The sequence below is a fragment of the Dipodomys spectabilis genome, unplaced genomic scaffold (genome assembly GCF_019054845.1).
Source record: "Dipodomys spectabilis isolate Male_0828 unplaced genomic scaffold, ASM1905484v1 ptg000153l, whole genome shotgun sequence".
Taxonomy (NCBI): Eukaryota; Metazoa; Chordata; class Mammalia; order Rodentia; family Heteromyidae; genus Dipodomys; species Dipodomys spectabilis.
In genome coordinates, this window is record NW_024870830.1 from 542,193 (window position 1) to 549,747 (window position 7,555).

The following is a 7,555-nucleotide window of genomic DNA, read 5'->3' on the forward strand; positions in this document are numbered from 1 at the left end:
AACAGTTTAAGATTCCTTTTTTACTAGGTGCTTATAATATATTTCTTTGGAATAAAATGACAATGTTGTCGAATTTTAAAAGTTTTATAAAGATTATGCTATGTAAAGGCCTTCCTAAGGCGAAGATTTAATACACTGATGTCAAACTAACTTATATATATGAATTACATGTATTGTTACACTTGTAATTTTGTAATCAACTTTTTAATAATTGTTTTCATTTCTTGCATCTGAAGAATGAAAAATATGACATAATTCACAGATTTTCATATCATCATGTGCAATTGCCATGTTAATCTCTGTATTGTTGTAATTTGGGTATATGTGCGGCTGAAGCATGTAATGTCTTCTAAATTTAGATAGTTAATGATGCAATATTTATAGAGGATTATATCCTTGGGTGCCTATTTGTAACAAGGAAATCTTAATGTTCCTAACAATGCTACTGATCTTATTTCCCTAAAATTCTCTGTATAATGGAAAATAATTATATTGTTCAGTTGATTGCTCACATTTGCAATTTTTTGTCAATGACTATTTTAAATCTTTTTCATGTTAGATTTAATCATACTTTGAAGCATTTTAAGCTAGGTCCAAAGGGGATGGCTTTTTCAAGTACTTATTTATCCAACTGAGTTAGCTCTGTGGAGCTAATGGATTCAAAGTTAGCCTTACTTAAGAGCTCCTTCTAAACTTCTGCAGCTGAAATTTTCCCAAATGAGGTCTTATTTGCACAAATGTCTACCTGACACTTTACCCTTCTTCCATGTAGGATCAGACCAACCAGAATATCTTACCCTGACAGCATAAATTGTCTTACTTGAACAAAACAAATCTTAGTTACAAGGGATCCTAGAAAGTTGAACATTTCAGACAGAACTGCTCAGACTAGAAGGTTTTTACCAAAATATAATTGTTTATTATACCTACCATTTCAACAGTTGCTAAAGCCAAGAAGGTGAAAAAATTGTTCATACGCATCATTAACTAATGTCCTGGCCTGTCTACCTTCCAACCAGGCAGGAACTTACACTACTGCCTTTCTATCACCAAATATTTTCATAGCTCCAGAAGTCCATATGTTTCTCCTTGTTATTTGGCCTTAAATTGGTAATGTTTCCTCTTGCCTCCAGTCTGTAAATCTACAAAAGGTAAAGGTTTAAGTCTCACTCTACCAAACACTGAGGTAGAGATAATGGAATAATACTTTAAAACAGAGTTGCTTTTGATCCCCTAACCACAACAGAACAATGCAAAACATGTGCCCGTTTTTATTATATTATCTAAAGTTATATATTTTATATTTATATGTGCTGAATTTATATTTCACACAGTGAAACTTACTAGAATCAATTGATAATTTGACAAATAAATTGATATTTATTTATTCCAATAAATAGAATTGGAATATAAATAATTAAGTTTAGAATATATATTAGAATATAAAAAGGATCAATGCATTGTATTCGGTATAAACTTGTGAGACCTTCTAAGTTTTCGTGGTCTTCTGAATTCACATTGTTAAAAATCAATGTTGTTTTCCTCTAATCTATAAGAGATTTTACTCTGATGCTCTGTTTATTATTTTAACTCACTGGTCCCAAAACGTTTTTCCCATAATTCTGAAGCATTCCTACAGCTTATACTCCAATTGTGCTGATATGATATCTAAAAGACATTATTCTTCTATAGACCCATTGGTCCTAGTATCTTATGGCTGAGTTACCTGCATCATCAAATAACAGGGGCAAGACTTCTCACCTAGGCTTATGAAACATGCCAGCAGAAAGTAACTGAAAATCCATCTCAATTTTTCATTTCTTATAATATTTCAGGGCCCCAATTCCTTGAGACACAAGAATTGGCAGCAAGCAATTGTGTAATGCAAGGCAATTTAAAATGAAAGATGAGGTCACAAAATCGAGAGAAAGTACTGTATTTTAAACTCAATTTACAGATGACCAGCTCATATGAATGAACAAGATCAGAAAGTGTCACAAGATTATTTTTAATACCACTCCCCTAATGATTAATATAATATTTCAGTCTAGCATAAGTGGGCCCAAAAAATAGATCCTGGAAAACAGATTCGTGATTGATCTACCAAGGTCAGGAAAACTTGACTTAGAGGTCAAATGTAATTCAGCAAAACACTAATTGAGAAGATTGTTTGTGCTTCAAAACACTGGTACTTTAGTGCAACTTGGTTCTGTAACATAAAAATGTTGTCATTCTCAAACCAACCTACATTTAATCTCCTGAAAGTGTATTCCTTTTCAAATAAACTTTTTGAAATCACACTAGACAAAATTACATTTGATAAGCAGATGACCCTTAGTGACATTACAAGTTTTTCAAGTGTTAGGGAGCAAGTTACAATAGAGTTGATTTATTTACCCAGAACTAATGCCAAACAGGTTCAACCATTCATTAAAGTGTAAAAATAGTACCACGCATCATTTGTGTTGTTCAGTAGGTGCCTTTCAGAAATTTGTTAAATAGATCAGCCTCCCATATTTCAACCCCAAACGTTAGCTAATAAAGTAAATTTCATCACTTAGTAAGGGACATTTTAAAAAGTCACAAATACTTGCCTTATCATATGTTGTTTTGTTTTTCCTCTGACTAACATAGTAAGAAATATGTCTTCAAGGCTTGAATATGGGTACTCATCTGAGATGTGACAAAATCTATCTTCTATTTCTATCATATTCCTCTATAGTAGTAAATGTTAGTTTTCTTCTTTTTCCAAAACTTATAGGTAGTAGAAAGTCTTATCCCATGTAAAATAAAATAATCACACACCATTGTACAAAGCCATTTATAAAAATTGGTAGTTAAGAATACATTCAAAACCATTTTTAAACTTTCTTGTTGACTAAATATTACTCTTCAAATGGATGATAATATAATCATGTCTAGGTGTTTCAAGTCTCCAGTCTTGCAAATTGTTACTGCAGATGAATGAATTATGGAAATATAAGCTGACATCAGTTCAAGTATATGCAGGACTGAAACTCCATGGAATGTATATAAACCTTTCAAAGTATTAACAGACAGTTTAACAGAATGAGTATCAGGAAGTTGAAACCAGAGAGGAATAATAGTAAAGACATAGAATGAATGAAAAATGGAACAAGGGGCAAGTACAGCTAGAATACTCAATGTACACATTTGAGAAAGGAATTGGTAAATCAGAAATAAATCTTGGAGAAGGGGGTGGTTGAGAATGATAGAAGGAATCACTGTGATCCAGGAGCAATGGATAATTAGGTGGACATATTTAATTGTAAGACACTTGCACAAACTTTGGAAATTCAGTTAAAAAACACAAAAACACAAAACATCACAACCAAACAGCAATCTCTAGAGAGTATGAATATGACCTCTCAAAAATGTTAAGCAGTTATTGGAGGGAAGTCTTGGTAAAAGCAAACCAAACTGTTTGAAGAGGGTTAGCTTGGCGTAGAGGAGGATTCTGAACAGATTTAAATAGATTATCTAAGGTTATAAATCACCTACATCTGCTGCAAATATTATCTTTCTTCTATGAGTTCTCTTTGTCTGAACTGGATACTCCAGTCTTGAGCCACAATTGATAGCTTGTGAAGATGGAAAGTAAGAAACAAGCTGAAGAACCCATTACTCCACTGTAGAAAAACAATCCTCTATTTTTTTCTCTCATCTCTCTTCACTACTTTTTATTCATACTTTTAGGTCAATTGATTTTGAATTACATTTTCCTTCTTTATTCTGGCAAAGTAATTGGTCAAATAATTCACTAAATATTATTTGCCATTTTTTTGATTATGCTGTTTGATTGACTAAGCGAGTCCATTAAACTTTCCTCTTGCATTTGGTTGCCATGAAACAACATCTATGTCAATGAGGACAAATCTAATGCAAAATTTGTCTCCAGAAAACCAGTCCAAGAAGCTGTGACACAAATAATTGGCTATATTTTTTTTCTTTTTTCTTTTACATTGAAAGTCTTCTTGTGTCTAAATTGCCCAGAAAAATAAGTACTCCATCACTTTTTGTTTCAATCAATTTTAATCTCAAGGATATATTTTGCTAACAAGATGCTCAGAGGAAACCAAAAAATACTCCGTTTTTATCTTCTCTCTTAAGAATCTCCTTAGATACCATATCAGGAACAGTGAAGTTATTCTTTGCAAAACTATTTCAATATATTATTTTTCTCTTGTTCTTGCATTTGCTCACCAAGATGTATGGAGAAGAATAGAGTTAAATCACCCATACCTTGGAAGACAGGTTGGTTACAAAAGGACAATGCTTCTGTGACCTAGATCTATGTCCTCCTCTTAGCTCTTTCCTGATTTCCAATTAATCACAGCTTCTTGGCTTGAAGTCTAGTGAAGCCTCAGCCACAGCTACATCTTCATAGTTTCTCTTTTAAAGCTCTTTTAAGTTGCCTCATTTGGATGTGGAATTTATTTTCATGTCTTCATTCAATCAGTTCTGCATTGTAGTGAGCCAAATAGGCTCTGTAAAATGACTTTAGGTAGCAAAAATATTAAGAAAATCTATATTGGCCTCCCTCTACTGCTGAAGCCAATACACTTAGCTAGGGCTTCTAAGAACACTATTTTCTAAACTTTCCCATTTGCTAAATTCTTTTCTGAACCCAAAACTTTTTTGGGGGGTTGGGGGTCCGGTCATGGGGCCTGAAACTCTGGGCCTGGGCACTGTCCCTCAGCTCTTCAGTTCAAGGCAAGCACTCTACCACTGAGCCACCTTTCCAGTTCCTGAACCCAAAACTTTTGGCTTGTGTAATTAGAGAATTCTTCACTATCTCATGTTATTAAGGATATTATATTTTGTGAGCCACTTAGAAATATGAAATCATTGGTTTGAAGTACCCAATCACATTTTTTTCTGTATTTTAGTGCTTCACATGCAAAGACATAGTGGAAAGTATTACAAACAGAAAAGTATAAACCCAATACCCTCTTTCACTGTAGATTGCATTTTCTCCCTAAATATTTTGACCCAAATTATCTTGTTTTTTTTGGGGGGGGGGTTCCGGTCCTGGGGCCTGAACTCTGGGCCTGGGCGCTGTCCCTCAGCTCTTCAGCTCATGGTTAGCACTCCACCACTTGAGCAACAGCACCACTTCCGGCTTTTTCTTTTTGCTTATTTGGTGGTGACGAATCGAAACCAGGGCCTCAGACATGCAAGGCAAGATCTCTACCACTGAGCCACCTTCCCAGCCTGACCTAAATTATCTGTTTGATAATTAAAGGTTGATTCACAAATTTTGATGTCTTATTTTTTTAAGAATTTGAATTTAAATTCCACTACAACCTTGTTTCACACAGTGAGAGTATATTTCCTGGGTAATGACAATTCTCAAGGGAACCTACAGGATTTATAGCAAGTTTTATGAGGTTTGTTTGTTTAGTGGCAAAAAGAGCCATCTTTACCTACATTGCTTCCTCTCTACTAAGTCTCTATGGATTTCTTTGCATGAAAGCCTATTTTCCCAGGCAATTTTAAATTTTCTTAATAGGCTAAGGTGTTAAAAATTTTGAACAATTAAAATTTACCTGTCATAACTTTAAAACTCTTGAAATTCCTTTATCAGAATCGCGAATTCACCAATCCTAATACCACCTTTACCATCAAAAAGTTAACATGTCGTTTTCATGATTTAGTGTTCATGCAACTATTATTTTCCAGTGGCATTTTTATGTGTGTATATGACCATATAAGCTGATGCTGAGAAAAATGAACTCCAAGATATGGAAACAGATTTTTATTTGTGGTTTTTGTTTTTGATGTACTATATAATTGCTATTTTCTTTATGATTTTCCCTATGGTTTCTCCCTGCTGTATTTGATTTTGGTACCCTGTGTATTGTGTATACATTTACCTTAACTAGGGAAGGGAAGAGGAACAACAAAATAGTGAAAGAAAGCAGAAAGGCAAACCAATGCAATAGCAATACTCACAAGACAATATGTTGGAAATGGACATTACAACTTGTGAGGGGTGAAGGGGGGAAAGGAAACTGTGAGAAAAATGAGGGAGAGGTAACAACTTTGAAAAGTTATGCATTCACTACCTTACAATTACTGTAACCACACTGTACATCACTTTGATAATAAAATTTTAAAAATAAGTTGCATAAAATATAATTTCACTGTATTGGTATAGTAAATATTATTCTTCATGTAGTACCTTTTTAAAAATCAAAACTATTTGGCATTTAATTTGAATTAATTACCCTTTCTTTATCCGAGGGTCATCAACTTGAATGTTATCCATCTAGACAGTATTTTCACAATATACTTGCCAATATTTTGAAAAAAGAATAAATTTAGTACTTTCTCATACTAAAACTGAAAAGAGATTAATTATATGGAAACCCATAACTTTTAAAAGTTCTGGAAAGAATGCCACAATTAACTGGGCTGCATCATTTTTCCCCCAGTGGTATTCTTGAAATCAGAACACTTGCAAATATTATTTATATTTTACTTTTTATCTATCATAGATATTCAGGATGCTAAGATCGGAAAATTATGGTCCAAAGCCAGCTCAGGCAGGAAGGTTTCTCAGATTCTTATCTCCAATAAACTTCTCAGAAAAAGCCAGACCCAAGTGCCACTGAGGTTGAAGTGGTAGGGCAGGAGCACTGAGTATAAATAGGCTTAGGAACAGTGTCCAGGCCCAGAGTTCAAGCTTTAGGACAAGCCAATAAAACAAAAACAGAAATGAAAACAAACTCCAAATCTAGCATTTTTCTCAATGTCTAAAGAGGCACGTAATTAAGGAAATGGCTTCCTGTGTTGCATATAGGAAGAAGAAAGAAGATGTCACACAATTACTCTCTTTACAGCATATTATACCACACCCTCAAAAAGGTGCTCTTTTTCCAAATTTATAAATTACTGTCATCCATTTGTTGGCAACTCTGTCTAGATTATTCACATTGTCATGTTATACATGAACTGTTGGTATTATTTATTCAGTAAGTTCTAATTATAGCTCTCTTGAAAGTATATTCTAGTAAAATAGAATGCCAGTATCATTTGTGAATTTGTCAATTAAACCTTCTACTTAAAAAAGACTTTTGTAGTAGCCTATAAAATATGAAATTACAAACAAAACCAAAATATTCATTTTAAATCTCAAGTCTAGTTTAGCAAGGTCAACAAAGTTCTATGTTAGACATACTTTGCTATTTCTCTAGGCTTAAGCTTTTGTAATCCTTCATCAGTTCTTTGGAATCTAACAGAATGATACGTACTTACTTTTGCAATATTTGGGGAGGGAATCATGAGCCATTTTGCATCTGGGAATGTTCTGTAATGAAGAGAGCATTTAAAACAAGTGAGGATTACATATGTGTTGCATTTCAATAGGAAACTTGACTTCTCAAAACATAGTGACAAAATTAGCCCGAAGTTCCAACTGTGTATTCCTTTCTTGTTGTTTGGATTGCTTTATTGAGACAAAAGTATATTCCTGGTCTCCTGTCTTAGTCTCCAGGCTTGTACCACATTGCCCTGCCATAGTTTGTTGGTT

General features: G+C 33.7%; 1 pseudogene; it reads right to left on the minus strand.

The window, feature by feature from the left end:
* Positions 1-240: 240 nt before the first annotated feature.
* Positions 241-339, minus strand: LOC122118486 (annotated as a pseudogene).
* Positions 340-7,555: the final 7,216 nt, after the last annotated feature.